Source organism: Camellia sinensis, chromosome 9 (genome assembly GCF_055761805.1).
Source record: "Camellia sinensis isolate YWXY chromosome 9, ASM5576180v1, whole genome shotgun sequence".
NCBI classification, from domain to species: Eukaryota; Viridiplantae; Streptophyta; class Magnoliopsida; order Ericales; family Theaceae; genus Camellia; species Camellia sinensis.
This window is the reverse complement of record NC_138969.1, coordinates 9,703,641-9,720,666: the sequence shown is the minus strand read 5'-3', so window position 1 is coordinate 9,720,666 and position 17,026 is coordinate 9,703,641. Positions and strand designations below refer to the sequence as shown.

The 17,026-nt window shown below is 33.5% G+C and overlaps 1 pseudogene; it reads right to left on the bottom strand.

Moving 5' to 3' along the window:
- Positions 1-5,705: 5,705 nt before the first annotated feature.
- Positions 5,706-6,941, bottom strand: LOC114318252 (protein FAR-RED IMPAIRED RESPONSE 1 pseudogene; annotated as a pseudogene).
- Between the last annotated feature and the right edge of the window lie 10,085 nt (positions 6,942-17,026).

The window sequence follows — 17,026 nt, the reverse complement described above, 5'->3', positions numbered from 1 at the left end:
ACTATTTATTAATTTTTTTTCAAAAATAGTTTTCAGTTTGATGATCGGAACATGTAGTTTTTGATATCCGATCAACTTGATTTTTTACTGGTATGATATACTCAATAAATCTTAAAATGTGAACGGTTTTGAATCATCGAAATTAGGCCTAAAAGTGGGCCAAATAGCCCAGCAAGTAAGAAGTCAATGAGAGAACTCAATGAGAGGATCTTGATTCCCAAATAACCCCCAAGTCCGAATAACCAACAAATAATGGCTCGTTTGGGAAGTAATTATTTTTTAAAAAATTTTGGCTATTTAATTATTTTAATAAGTTATTTTAGTTTGTATGTTTGAAAAGATAGGTTGAATTTTTTTGAATGATTGTATTGAGAAAAGTGTTTGAAATGATATTTTCATATGAAATAACCAAACTGCCCCTACGTGTAAGATGTCATGCTCCAACATTAAGAATTAATGTTCGTGTGTTGACGTGGTCTGGAAAGGAAATTGGACGCAGCTTTATTTTATTTTTTAAAAGTTTTGAATAGAATTTGGGCGCATCTTCTAACGGCGGAAATAAGAGCATCCATAATGGATGTGTTGAATTGTGTTATATGATAAAAAGTAATAAAAATATGACTAAAAAATGTATATTAAGAGTTTCTTAATTTAGTGAGTGAATGGTAATACAATAAATGTGTTAAGGTGTATGTTAAGAATATGAGAAATGTTTTATAGCTCGAAAAAATTTTCCCCGAATGGCCCGAATTTATGAAACGACGTTGTTTTGATTTTGATTTTTTTTTTTTCTTCTTTCCCTTCCACTTCTCGTTTCTCTCTCAAAGTTTGAACCATCTCTCGCTACTCACTCTCTCCTTAGAGTCGACTCCATTCGAGCCCTTAATCTCTTCCAAATCCTCTCATCTCTCTCTACTCACTCTCTCTTCAAGCCCTAAATATCTTCCAAATCCTCTCATCAGCTACGGGTGTGGTCTCTCTACTCACTCTCTCCTCGAGCCCTTAATCTCTTCCAAATCCTCTCATCAGCTACGGGTGTGGACTCGCATAACAGATCTTCAGCTACGGGTGTGGACTCGCATACGACGGTGTCGACTAGCAGAAAAAAATGTACCACAACAAAAGGTAAACCCATAATCGCAAAAAAATTAGGGTTTGTGTTTCTGTGCTTGGATTTTTCTTGCAATTTGTGTTAGGGTTTTGGTTTTGGCTTGAATTTGTAGAACATGTTTTCCGGCCTTATCAATTAATGATTGTTAGGGTTATGATTGTTTGTTAGGGTTTGGGTATTATGGGTTTTGTCTTCAATTTTTGATTGCTATGTTGATTTTGATTGGCCATTATGTTGATTATTTGGGCATTATGGGATATGTGTTGATTGAGTCAGACATGAGTTAATAGGATTAATGAGGTTTTGATGTCTCAATTTGAGGTTTGGGCATAGCAGTTAAGGTGTCATATTAGAGCTTGGAATTTTGGAAATCTAGAAAGTTCATGATTCATTTTATTTTTGATTTACTCACTTTAGTTTGGAATTTCAGTGTTTTCTATGAAAAGAAAATCTGAGGTATTTTAATCTCCTAAAAATTTTTTGTCATCAGGATTCAGTGTATAGAGTTTAAATTTATATGCTCTTAAGTATGCTAGATAAAACTAGATGCTGCAAACTGTTTAAGCAACCAACTTTTATAAGATGTTAATATCTACTACAAAAGATTAATTGTGTAGTTTCTTTTTATTTTTATGCATTTTTTTAATTTATTGACATGTGTTACAATATCTGCGTATGTATGTAGGAATGAACATAAGGAAATAACTAGTGCCAAAGCTAGTCTGGATTTTGAACTCAAATTGTTGGAATACTTCAAGAAATTCATTGAAATCTTTTTATCCACAAATGAAAATTTTGTTATTTTTGAGCCGCAAAAAGAAAATTTGTTCATTTTACAATATACTTTGGAAATGATTGGAGTCTTCAAGTGCTTAAAAATATAGATTCCTATCTTAAAATTCCTGGCTTTTCTTAATGTGATGGAAGTTTATTGAGCCAAGGGGAATTAAATCAGTTCCCTCAGGTTTCAAATTTTAGCCATAAAAGTGAATGAATGGGCCTGTGAATAGTCATACAGGTACTTTTAAATTATACCTTCTTTGATCATGTATTTACCATAGGAAAACAGTGACCTATTAACAGAAGAATGTATGTGGTTTCTTGGAACCTACCTAGGAAAGAACACAAGATATCTTCTTGTTTACTTTTGCTTATGAAGCTGGCTGCATATTTACCAATTAAAAAAGTACAGGGTTTTAATAACATTAATAAAACAGTAGGTATGTATGTATCAACAGTAGCAGTAATAACTATGTATGTATCATGTCCCTGTTTTCCATTTTGTATGTAGATTACAAAATGGCTTGTTCCTCTAGTAACAATAGCAACATAAGATTGAAACCAAGATTGTGTGATTGTGGGAGAACAGCTGATATGCACATTGTTCGAACCAATTAGAAATGGAAATAAAGGGCGTGTGTACTTTGTGTGTCCATCGAAATATGTAAGCAGTATGAAAATTTGTTTGCAAATTTGTTTGCAAATTTATTAGCCTGATTTGATTAACTGATTGTCATGCATTGTAGATTAGTGAGGAACACTGCAATTACTTCAAGTTCGCAGATGATAATGACGACGACGTGATCTCCAATGCTGCACCTCGTAAATCTATAAGAAGCGAAGAATTTAACGATCTAAGCACAAGGGGTTTATGAGATGGATAATGAATTTCAGAAGCATGGTAGAAGGCTTCGAAGGATGGAGAAGAAATTGAATGTGATGCTTTATGTCATTGTATTTTGTATTGTTTTCTATTTTATAATGTAAATTACTGAGTTGATAGCTTTTGGGGAATTTGATGGATGTACTTATGAATTGAATGGACTTGATGAATGTACTTTATGGATTGAATGGACTTGAATGGACTTCATGACTTGAATGGACTTCTATTTTCAATTATTGTTGATAGGTTGTGTCATTTGTTGATCTTTAGTGTTGGAAATACTTTTTCAATATAAACCTGTAATGGCCTTTCTAGTCTAATGTTAGAGTTGCATTCTCACATGGGAATTTACACGAGTTCTATATAAACCATTTAAGTGTCCTCATCTTTAAGGCATTTTGTCCTCAAACTCTTTGAGAGGTAGATTTTGTCCTTATCTTTAAGGCATTCCTAAAATGCCTTGTGAGGACAGTATGTTACACAGTCCCATTATAAGTGCAATGCAAGATTCATATGTCAATAGTTTGAAAGCTGGTCCATTTGTATATTGAGGTCAGCTGAGTCTAAAGAGAATTTTGCGATGGATATGCCTCATTATTATTGTTTCTCTAATTTTCTAGTGCAGCCCAGTGTTTCCCCCATCCCCTTTAATAATCTTACATATTTTTATTTCTTTTGTTTCTCTTACTCATTTTCATTTCCCACCAAATGGAAGAAAGGATGCAAAGGGAAATATATTGGATGACAGATTAATTGAACAACAAAGGAAGACAGGAGGAGTACAGAAGTGTTGGATGCATTGACTATGTATTGCATGAGTTGAGTGAAACCAATGAATTTAATGATACTGTGCCAAAACACTTCATGCTAAGTTATCATCAAGAGAAAGAAACAATACCAAGCTCAACATGTTTAAAAGGGCCCTCACTTGCAAAAACTATATGTTCTCTAGCATGCTTGAAAGCATCAACAACAGTGCATTCAGTTGCACCAAAGTATATGCAAATACTATGTCCAATAGAGAAATTGGGAGTTCTATAAGTAAAATATGGTTAATTTAGAGGTCTTGTAAAGACAAACCATTCAATGTTAGATTTGACATAGCAAAAATGGTAGGTTTAGTATAATCCAACTCTCGCATGGCCTTAAGCACCTGATTTACATGAAGGCAATATAAACTTGTCAAATATGAAAATGTAAGAAGACACACATCTAATGAGCTCAAAAGTTGACTTTCAAGTATCCATTACACAGAGAAAATGGGACAATAGTTGTGCCTCTTTGTTTGGATTTGACATGCATTCAATCTGCTTCCTGTGGCTCTTTTCCCCAATCCATATCAAAATTAAATATTAAAAATTAAAAAATAAATCTCTAGTGTCAATCATGTGATTACAATTATGTGATTACAAACATAAAGCTGCTGCTTAATAGAGCTTCATTTTGGTTTAGCACATTACAGAGACAAAGATTCTGGCCAATAGCTTCATTTTGCTGCTTAATAAACCTGTTAAAGTCCGTGAACACAGAACATGAACTGCTGCTTCATAATATACAGAACCTGCTTCATAATGTACAGAATTCTGCTGAACCTGCTTCATTCTGCTGCTTCATTCTGGACTGCTCTGGTCGTAATAAGAAGAGGTGCTCTGTTGGAACAGAACTTGACAGAATCATCATTTACAGAACCTGTTCAAAATATGCAGAACCTATTCAAAATATATAGAACTTGACAGAACCTGTTCAGAATCTGTTCAGAATCAAATATACCCTGTTCAGAATCAAATATAACCTGTTCAGAATAAAAAAATACCATAGGTTTACAAACATAAGTTCACAAACCTGTTCAAAACATAAGTTTACAAACCAATGTCATAAATGCCATAGAACAAAACTAAAAAAAAAATGGGGCGATCGGATCCGCGTCTATATTGAAGTCCACAAAAGTAATTATCCCAAGTTTACAAACGAAAAGTGATAAATACCATAGTACGAAACTAAAAAAAAAGTAGAGCGTTTGGATCCACATCTGTATTCAAGTCCACAAAAGTTGAACCATCCATATTCGTCATTCCTGATTCACTCAAAGATGAGTTTCCAATTTTGTCCACCATTTGCAATGCACACTCTTGTGTCCCATCCAAACAAGGAAAATAGTAGGATTGAGATTGCGGCACCTTATGATACATAATAACAAAATATCATTAATAAGTTCAGACATTGAAATAAATACCATACAAAAAATAGTAGTGGACCATGAACACATACTCGATTGTACGTATTGTCTTCCATGTCGTCCGTATAACCGAAATTCAACTTACGAGATTCACATTGACCCATCTTACGACCCTATCGTAACACACATTGGTGAAAAAGTTTGACAAAAATAAATTCTGAAATTTACATACAAGTAGAAAATAACAAATATACTTGGACTTTTGCTGCCTTTTTATTCTTTCCCTTCAACCGATTCACTATTTCGTCCACCTTGCTCGCCTTCCGTTTCGTACATGGACGGCTTCCTCGGCGAGCAACCAAAGGACTAAGCATCTTGCGAGTAGTACTAAAAGGTGGCACATTACTACTAGAAGGTGGAACAGTACTACTAGAAGGTAACACATTACTCGCACAACCAAATTCATCTTTTCTTACTCTTTCCTTTATTTCTCTCAACCCAAGTTGAATGGATTTGTGTTTACCATCATCGTTGGAAGCAATTTCTATAATTTCATCCAATGTCTTGTGGTAGTTATCATATACCTTTGCATTGAGGGCAGCCCCGGATTTCATGTATGTCGTTGGAATACATGTGTACCCTCTTTCCAAATCTTTTCTCCATTTCAGCATACTGTACTTATCTGGAACCTCATATATGCACCTCTCAATGAGCACACTAAAGGAATGGGCACACATGATCCCCCTAAACTCAAATCACCGACACACACATTGCATTTCAAATTCAGTTGAATTAAAGTAAACAAGAAATTCAACTTTCTTCATTTTCTTACCCACAAGCACAGCTTTCTTGACATGATAAGTACAAATGGATCCCTCCTCTTTCACAAGAGTCACATGACAATACAGTAGTCGCTTCAATTCTACTTGAACTTCTTTAAATTTCGCATTTGTGTAGGCTGCACAAAATTGCTTCTCAAACTCAAACACCGTTAAGCAATCATACAATCTGTTTCGAAATTTGAAGTCTACTTTGGTCTCCTTCTCCACCTTACTTCTCAATGCATTGTCGTACTGTTCAACAAATTGCTTTAAAGTAGTCTTTGAGTTTACGTAAAATGCATTCATGCTCTCACTTCGTTGTGTAGTTGACATGCCAGCCCAAAATATATCTTTCACATAGGCAGGAATCCACCTATGTCGCTCACCATATAATACTCCCAACCAATCGTTGTCATGGAGGCTAAACTTTCCAATCATCGTTTTCCATTCCTCATCAAATTCATCTTTTCTGATAGAATCATAGACTGCATTTTGTAAAGCGTATTTGATGGCTTCATATTGGGAATACCCTATCAATTTTTCGGGAATTTTCTTCATTATATGCCATAAACACCAACGATGTCGAGCCTGTGGGAAGACAATTTCTATGGCATTTTGCATAGCTCTGCACTGGTCAGTTATAATATTTTTTAAAAGAGTGGCTGACATGCAATTTAACCATTCTTTGAATAGCCAAACAAATGTCTCCGTGTTTTCATTACATAATAGCCCACAACCAAACAAGATTGACTGTCCATGGTGATTAACTCCTACAAATGGAGCAAACGGCATATCATACTTGTTTGTGAGATAAGTGGTGTCAAATGAGACAACATCCCCAAATGCTTTATAAGCCGCCCTACTCTTTGCATCCACCTAAAACAAGTTTCGTATGTGACCATCTACATCAAAGTCAATTGCAGAATAAAAGTTTGAATTTTCTTGTTACATTATATGAAAATAAAATGCAACTGATTCGGTGTCTCCTATCCCAAGGCTCAACCTTCTAGCATTTTCAATGTGGTTCCTTGCATCTCGTTCATCAAATGTTAATGCCTCATATCCCCCCGCTTCAACAACTATAGAATGAAAATTCCTAGACACCCTTATTCCTGCTTCATCGTTAATTTCTAATCTTCTCTTCACAGGAGTACGAATCCTCTTTTTCATTGGAAAATGCCGTGAGTCGCTAGGAATTAAATCATGCGTATGCTCAAGCACAACTGTAATTAACTTATATATTCCATCCGGTTGTAAAGTCGCTCTTACTTTTGCTTTACAATCAATTTTTGATGAAGAAGATGGTTTCAGGGGTTTACTTCTGATCTTTTTGTCCTCTTCTATGCCCAAATACATTCAATTCCAAAGTATTTCACATTTCCATTCGCTCCAACATTCTGTGTTCTGTAAGCTATAGCAAATTCAAGATTTTTAGCATATTTTGCATAAAACTCGTGTACTTCTTGCTTTGAGATAAAACACATCCCCTTCTTAGGTTCTTCAATTTCACTACTCTCATTTAATGAAGGATTGTTCTCTGCTTCCTCAACTTCCTCACCCCCACTCAATGTAGAATTGTTTGAATCAATGTCCATTGTGTGAAACACTCTACTGTAATTTGTATAAAATCAGCAGAATGAAATGCACAACAAATCATAACTAAGGTTAGAGACATCACGATTCAAATTCAGTGATGTTAAACACCATTTAGATTCAGATTCAGACATCACAGATTCACATAAATAAGGTTAAAATGGATGTTAAACACCACTTAGAGACATCACAGATTTAGTGAGTACATCACAAATATAACCACTACAGATTTAGACAAATCACAGATTCAGCTATAGAATAACAAGACAACTGCAACTTTGTCTACATCACACATGCCAAACCAGATTCAGCTATAGACAGATTCAAATCACAGTTTGTATACACACAGATTCAACTATGGACATATCCCAAAACACACATATACATCACACATAGCAAAAGAATTATATAGCTATACATCACACACATAACAATTCTACTTTGAGTATTGCAAAGTGTTGTGCATAGAAGTCTAGAAAACATGCAACTAATTGATGAAAAAATTGGAAATTCCATTCAAGATGAGTGAGCCAAGCTATACAACAAATATGGTCTGCATTCCTTAATATGGTCTTCTAATCCCCTGTCAAAACATAGAAAACCAACAAGAACAAACATAGACCCCAAACATATTTTTTAATTGAAATCATCTACCCACGTAGACCCAAACATGGATAACCATTCTTCTAATCCCCCACATTTAAGCTTAACAAAAAAATATAAATTTATAAGAAGAAAAAAAACAAAAAAACGCACCAGCAGATTCAGGTGATTAAGCGACATTCCAACAGATTCAGGCGTGTACAATGCGTAATCCAAATTGACGTCGAAGTGGTATTTCGCTGGTCGACAAACAGCATTGACGGTGGGCAGAGTTTTTTGCTGGTCGTCGATGGTCACCCACGTCGGTAGTGTCAGCACCGGTCGATCTCAGTGGTGGTCGCTCTCGCTTATTCTTCTTCAACTGGTTCTTCTCTCTCTCCTCTCCTCTCCTCTACTCTTCTTCCTTCTATTTCTCGCGTGTGTGTCAAATGACCAATGTTGCAACTAAGCCAAACATAAAATCACCTTTTTCAAATTCGGGCGATTCGGGGGGCTCATTTTCGAGCTACATAGCAGTTCTGTAAGAATATATATATAAATAATAAATAAAATATAAAATAATTAAAAAGTGCAATGGGCCCCCACCCCGCCGTACTGTCAGTGCCTCTCTCTCTCTTTTTCTCTCTCTCTCTCTCTCTCTCTCTCTCTTTGCTTGTTAATCAGACAGCCGGCCACAAAATAATTCGGCTGGCCAAAAAAAAAAGTCAACTGGCCAAATACATTCAGAGGCTAACAGCAACGGTCTGGACGTCCGGCCGGACGATCCTATTACACTGCCCAGTGTCCTTATCTCTTTCTCTTTCTTTTTCTTTCTCTTTCTCTTTTTTCTCTCTCTCTCGCTGGTTAGAAAGCTCGCTGCAGTTAACAAACAAATTAACAACTAATACACCCCTTAGCAATTTCATTGCATCACAAAACAGTATTTTAAACTGGCCAAAAATTAGCAACTGACACTAACACACCTTTAGCAACTCCATTGTAGATGTTCTAAGGTAATTTGGCAAAAAATTCAAAGGACCCAATTTGTGAAATATACGTAAATTTTAACACTTAAAAAAAAGAATTCTAGATTTTAAAACTTGTAAACAATTATTAATTGTTGTATCAACAAACCTTCTGACATTATTTTAAACCTTACCTCTTATATAAATTATAAATTTTTAAAATTCAATAATTATTATTAATCATCTGTTAGTACACTAAAATATACCAATTGTTACATATACCATTATTTATTTGTTTTATAGTTAACTTGTAATCATAAATAAGAATGAAATATTTTTTTTTTTGACAAACTTCTTACAAATTTACCTTTTAATTCTATAAATTCCAAAATCGAGATTATTACAAATTTGGACAACTTTGAATTTTAATTAAAAAAGTAAAATATCCACACAATTACAAAATTTTCCTAAATTGGAATTGTGCTCACACACATTACTGGGTTATTTTGGCAAAAAAAAATGGCCAAACAGTTGAACTAAGAAAAGAAAAAAATTATTTGTTTGCTCCATTAATTTTGAACCGATTTGGAAGAACAGAAGCAGCCATGTTTGAGGGATAATCTGAGATTATCTACAACTTTTTCAGCAATTGTTAAAGATTATTTTAACGAATAATTTTTTTTGAAGAACTTGTTTACAAAAAAAAAAAAAAAACTCAATTTTAACATTTATGAATGCAACACAGCTATTAAAAACAAATGAAAAAAAAAAACAAACAAACATAACACAACACAAGCATGGGTAATATTTACGGAATGAACAAGAAATTTTTGAAATAGAAAATAAAAAAAAAAAAATATTTACGGAATGAAAAACCAAATTTTGGAATTCTTAGTTTTCAAAAAAAGTTAATTTATATTTTCAACTCCAAACAAAATTATTAAATTGGTAGAATCAACATAATTATCTGTAGAACAAATTGTCAAGAACAGATTATGGGGAAAAAAAAATACATAGCACAAGTAGCAAAGTTTGAAGAAAAGATTTTGACGAACTTTAAAAAAAGCAAAACAAAAAAAATAAAATTAGGCTGATATGCATAACAGATTTCCAAAAAAAATGAAAAAAGAGGGTGGTAAAAAAAACATGACAATCTATTTGATGGAGAACTTCGTGTTCTTCTGGGGTGTTTTGCCAAAGAAAAAAAATATTGAGAAAAAAAGACTATGATCAGATTGGCTTTTCTACCACCAAATGTCATCAATAGGGGGGCAAAGCACAGCAAAATCTTCAAGATCAAATGATGTGAGATTTGTAAGAGACAATCGTGTTTATTCAGTCCATAAGTGAGAGATGTGAAGATGAGAGAGATCAAATCACACAAATCTTCACTTCGCAGTGAATCCAAACTGAGAGAGTAATTTATATGTAAATTGGGCCGAGCTGTGAAATGGGCCGTTCTATGGGCCATAGTAAGAAGGGCTTAGTAAGTGGACCACAGTCCAAGTGTTAGCTCGGTCCAGGTATGGAAATGACCTCGCAAGTGTTAGCTCGGTCCAAGAATAACCACGGTCGGAGTAGAGATAGTTAGCTCGATTATACCATATTTTACAGAAGTATGTTGGCTTCTGCTTAGGACCTTGCTGTTAGATAGCTTGGTCCAAGCTTATTGTGGATAGCATGGTTTCAGACAGCCCAGTTGGAATATGTCAATCGAGGTATACGCGTAGTGAAAGAAAGAAGCGAGCTAGTTGGAGCTCGGTCTACTCTGCGGCTTTAGCGTAGCCATGTTATCTCGGTCGTATTGACATCCAACCATGGTAAAACCATCTCATTTGGTTTAAGCAGTGAGGGTGGTATTGAAGGATAAACATTATCTTTCAGGAATGTGATTCCTAGGAGAACTTCACATGGAGGAGTAAGAGTCCTACTAGGATTGTGCTACACAGAACCTATAAAAGCTCATAACATCACCTATGGAGAGGTAACACAACTTTGATTCTCGAATACTCAGAGCTTTTTGTCTATTTTGCTGACTTAGGTATCGGAGAGGTATCCGGCACACAACCGCCGGCTAGTTCACGTTTGTGTTTTCAGGGAGTAAAGCGACGTCGTACGGAGGAGCGCAGACTTGATCAACAGGATTATACGAGAAAGAATATATCTTGCTCGTACACAAACATAGAGATCTTTCCTTATCTAATCAAACTCTTATCAAATTCACTGAAAAAATGAATTCAAAAAACAAATGGAAAATCAAAATAGAAAACTCTTCAGATCGGAGTTTCGCGATCCGATCTTCAAGTTTCGTGATCCCAAAAAGGAGAAGAAAATAAAAAGATGACTATCGCCACTGGAAATCATCGTCTGAAATCACTGTCAGAAATCGCCTATAGTCGCCGAAAATCGCCCATCAAGCTTTCTCACGCTCGCCGGAAATCGTCTCTATCTCTCCCTCAAGTGAGCAATGAACAGTGTCTTACAAAATGTGATTTATATTATTGGGTTTTTGGTAATAGTTGGATATTGACAAGGATATTTAAGTAATTTAGCCTCCCTTGCCAGCTTCCCGCTTAAGCCGATTTTTATAAGCATCCCAAGAGCTACTTTGGAAAATAAGCTAAAAATAGCTTAACATAAGCTATAAGTTGTTTTGATAAGCTATGCCAAACACTCTAAAATAACTTAATATAAGCTAAAAATTGTTATAAGCTGCTTATAAGCTTAGCTAAACAGGCACAATGGAAGATGGGGTGAAATGGGTTATGAGTTGGGTTGAAGACTTATGACCAGTTCAAACAGTTAAAGGGTAAAACAATTATTTCATCTTACAACGCAACCCAACTGTACTAGCCTCACCAACTAGAGTTTTTTTTGGCTATTTTCAAAAAGGATGCTACAATAGTCGATTGGACCATTTCCCAAACAACGCAAATATGTTTTAAGTTTAGTTTAAAATTTAATGAATATTAAAATATGTTTATATTTAATTTATTAATTTTTTGGGTCAATCTTAAACGAATTTTTAATTTTTTATAATGTATATAATTAAGTTGAGTCAAGTAATATGTTATTTACATTTAGATTAAGAACTAATGAGTTTTAAAATATTTTTAAAATTGAATATTTTACATAATAAGAAAACCTCAAACAAGTTTTTAATTATCTTAACACAAATTGAATTTGAATAATTTAATTTATTTGATAGTCTTAATCACAAAAATCATTTTATTTTGACCACCATTTTTTAAGGGCATATGTTGTCTTCAATTCATGCTTAAACTTGGACATTTAAAAAATAATAATTTGAATTTTGTTTATTTAGATATATTAATTTTATTTAGATAAGGACTTTATCATACCATAAGAATTTTCAAATTTTTTTCCTCTTGCCCTGGGTCGACTTCCAAATTCCTAGGGATGACAATGGAGATCCTACCCTACGGGTATCTATGGAGATCCAATCCAAATATATGAATTTTTTCTCTTTTTTTTTTACCCATAAGATTAATTAAGTGGGTTTTTTAAATATCCATGGGATATGAGTGGGGAATGGGTACCCGTCCATTTCCCCATATGTTGGGGTTCTCTTTCTCAATCTCACTCTCACGGTTTCTCATTCTCATTCTCACTCTCACTCTCACTCTCACATAGCAGCAAAGGCAACAATCTCCATAGGTTTTGCAAAGGCAATGATCTAGCGGCGGCGATCTCCGTCGGCGTTACCATGGTGGTTCTCCGGCGTGGTGAGTTTCTCTATCTCGTTCTCTCATTCTCTCTTTCTCTCTCGTTCTCTCTTTCTCTTTTGTTCTGTCTGTGTTTACAAATTCATCTATTCGTCACTTTCTCAACTTCCAAACAGAGTTGTTGCTTCACAGAGTTTTTGGCACTCTTTTGCAATTGTCGAAACCTGTTGAAGAGACTTACGCATCAATCAGCAGAAAATACGGTTAGCTTCACAGAGTTGTTGCTTTGATTCATGGAAATTTTAACTTAATGTTGTTTAAAGCTATAGATTTAAATCAGTTGTGAATTCTGATGCATTTGGAAATTGTTAGCTTTGATTTCTCATGTGGAAGACGAAATTGATTTACTGTCTATTTATTTTCTTGGGACTTTGCTATGTTTATGTTATGTTAAAAGGGTTTAGGGTCAAAATGGATTGCATAAAAGCTTTGTTACAAAAATGGCAATTGCCTCTGCAAATAATAAAGATCAATATAGCTACTCCTTAAGTTTTTAAGCAAATAGGTTATCTCTGTTTTGATGATTGGTTGCTTTATATAGTCAAAATAAAATGAGTGTTTTAACATTTCCATTGAATAAGAAGAGAGAGAAAAGAGAATGTTGAGTGGAAAGTTGATCCCTTTTAGCTTGTAGAGACAGAAATAGGGGTTTTTAGAGAGAGAGAGAGTCTTGGGATTTTAGGGATTGTTTCAGGTACTAATCCAATCTTTCAATTTTACTTTCATCAATTATTGATCAATACTGTTGAATTTTCACTTTGTTGTGTTGATCAGCTGTTGAATTGGCTAATGCTCCTCTGTTCATGTAAAACTAATAAAAGAATGGATCCATTCTCCTAAGATCTGAAAAAATAAAATAAAATAATGAAAGAAAAGAAATAATAAGCCCCATATTTTTAGTGTAATTACACCGACATCTCTTTTAGTAAGGTAAAGTGATTGGAATTAATGGACATAATGGTGTGAAGACACAAATAAACAAAGTAAAGAGGGAATTTGACATCACTATCTCAGACTATGATGATCAAGAAATTGCAGAGAACATAGCTCATAATTGTAGAGTTAATGGAATTTCTCCCGTCCTTCCTCACATTAAGCGTGAGTTCTTTTTCTCTTTCATACGATAAGGAAGATAGATCCAAGAAAATATTGGTGAGGACTATCAATAAGATTTGATGCTTTTGACCTTCATTCTCATGATTGGTGGAATTTCTTTTTTTATTTTTCATTGTAAAATTAGACTTAGGGAATGAACAATATGACATGATAGGTATAGTAGATCCCTCGTTTGTATGTCTTTTAAAGTTGCTCAATTGTTTGATGGATTGGGATCTGGTTATTGCTAGCGATATTTTATTGTGTAAGTTCCTAATCTGAAATTGGCTTCTAAACATTTGGAAATGTACTTTACAATGAATAGGCAATCTGACTTTGACTTAATACACCAGTATGCCAGACATATTTTCATCACTCTATTGTTAATGGAAAGACATTAAAGGATATAGAAAGTTTGGAGAAATGAGTTATAACTTTAAAAACAACATCGGGTATATATTTTTCTCTCAATCTTGCTGTCATTAGGTGGGCTGCAAATAAAATGAGTGGTTGTAATTTTTTTTTCAAACTTCCACGTTCTTCCACATTTTTTTTTTCAATTACTAAAACTTATTTGATTGTCTCAAAATTATATATTTGATTATTATAAAATAAACTTTTTAATTAATTAATTAATGTGTATTTGATTTTGTTATTGAACCAAATAAAATAAAATAAGATTGAATGTATATTTTTAGCTTTTGTTGTGAACCTTAAAAAAAATAAAATAAAATAAATTTGTTAACATTAAATATATTATAAAAAAAAAGAAGAAGGTATATTTAGCTTTTGTTGTGAACCTAAAAAAAAAAAAAAAAAAAGAGATTGAAGGTATATTTAGCATATGTTGTGAACCCTTAAAAAAAAAAAATGGGGATTAAGTTGGGTTGGGGAAAATCCAAACCCATTAGGAGATGGAGGAGGGTGGTACCCATGAGGAATGGGGAATGTGAAAAATTTATTATAGAGGAATAGGGATGGAGAATTAATATCCACCCCATTAACCCCCATTGCCATCCCTACGAATTCCCTTGTTACTGCTCAACGGGAAAATAATGGGTAGTGATTTATCTATTTATAAACCCAATTTTAAATCAAAACAAAAAATTTGCTAAATAATCTATTTGGCAAACAAAATTTAACTATTTTATTATTTATTAAAAAATATTGAGATGGCGCACAATTGGGCCGAATATTGGTTCTCTTTGTAAATAAATAGGATTGTGTAAAATATGGTTTAATTTGTTAAAATCGTATTAATTTGCATTAATTTATATCATTCAATTTGTTAATTGTGAATTAAATTTTAAGTTTTATAATCTGTTTTCGAAATCGCTCTGCTCCGTTATAGTTAATACTAGGGGTGTGCGCGGTGCGGGTCGGTGCGGTTTAAGAGAAAAATAGAAACCGTATGGCGGGTGGCGGATTGATAAAAGTGTCACTAGAATTTGCTATTTTTCTTATAAAAAACAGACGGCTCGGTTGGCAAATAATGGCCGATTTGCCTTGACGGTTTGGGCGGATTGGCAGTTTATAAAAAATATAATTCAAATTACAAAACTTAAATCAAAGAGTAAAAAAAAGACGAGAGATACCGTGATGTTAAGCATCTTGCGAAATTTTCTTTTGATGCAACAACATGATAATATCAACGACTATGCCATCAGTTCATTACAAGCATCTGTGGAAGTTACAATGATCAAATACAATACATAAAATTCCCCTCGAGCAGTAATGCAATACTATATTCTAAGGTATAGAACAACAAGCAAACTTAAGTAAAAAAGTATTTTTAGAATCTTATAAAACATGATTTAATAGCGGTGCGGGTTGGTGCGGTTTGGAAGAAAAATAAAAACCGGCGGATTAATAATAGTGTCACTAGAATTTGTCATTTTTCTTACCAAAAACCGGCGGTTCGATTGGCAAATAATAACGAATTTGTCTTGGCGGTGCGGTTCGGTGCGGTTTCGGCGGTTTCGACAGTATTATGCACACCCCTAGTTAATACATATATATTTTTTAACATCGAATGAAATACCAAAGTAAAAATAAGTGCGAGAGAGATTTAAGATGTGAAATTTGTTATTCCTACAAATTAGTAATAACATATATGAAAAATATTATGCAAATTCTTAATAATTGGTTAGAATACTTTTTAATCTGTCAATTCGCTTAAAACAACCCAAATCACAAATTTTCAATCCATCAATCCGTCAATCCATCATTCAATTTATAATTTTACTTTTAAATCGCTCGAACCGCACAACACAAACTCCTATAAATTAGCAGGGTAAATTATACTTTAATCTCTTGTGGTTTGCCTTAAAACTATAAAGTCCCTATAATTTTATTTGTAACATTTAAATTCCTTATACTTCATATTAGAGTGCAATTTGCGATGGAATTATTTGTTTAAACAAAGCATGTGTTGCATAACCATAAATAATGAGTGGGGCAATTTTTCTCGCTAAAAATATATGACAAATAATCAAAACATTCTTATTATGATATATATATATATATATATATATATATATATATATATATATATATATATATATATATAGATCAAGACCCAACAACATAAAACAATGGGGGGTGTTTGATGTGGATTATAACTTATTTTAATTTGAGAATCTGTGCCAAATTATTTAATAGAACTTCTACTTATAACTTAAATAATTTAAAAATTAAGAAAAAATACTAAGGCTCTGTTTGGTTGTGAATTCAAAATGTAATTCCACATGTGTATTTCAGTATGATGTTTGGTTGTGTGTTTGGAATCAATTTTTCAAACTTCTGCAGAGAGCTCTGTATTACAGTCGCATTTTTTGTTCAAATTTTGGCCAGGGGAAGACCACGCGGACGTCCTTAGGGACTACCGCTCGGACGTCCATGGGGACATCCACCTGGATGTCCTCTGCTGTACAGGAATTTTTTTTTTTTTTTTTTTTTTTTTTGCAATTGATTTATATAATTGGAAAAAAAAATTTCTGAATTTTTTTTAATTTTTAATGTGCTTTAAAATAATTTTGAGTTGTATATTTAGTTATGAGTTGTAAATTTTTGTATCACATATCAAATATCACATCAACAATTCCCCACTCAAATCAAACATCTTTTCCAAAACTATTTTCAAAACTCTTTACCAAACAAATTTTCTACACTCAAATCATAATTTTACAACACACAAATTCAAAATACAATTCATACTCTCAAATCACATTTACAAAACACAACCAAACGCAACCAAAATTTTTACTTTTGATTA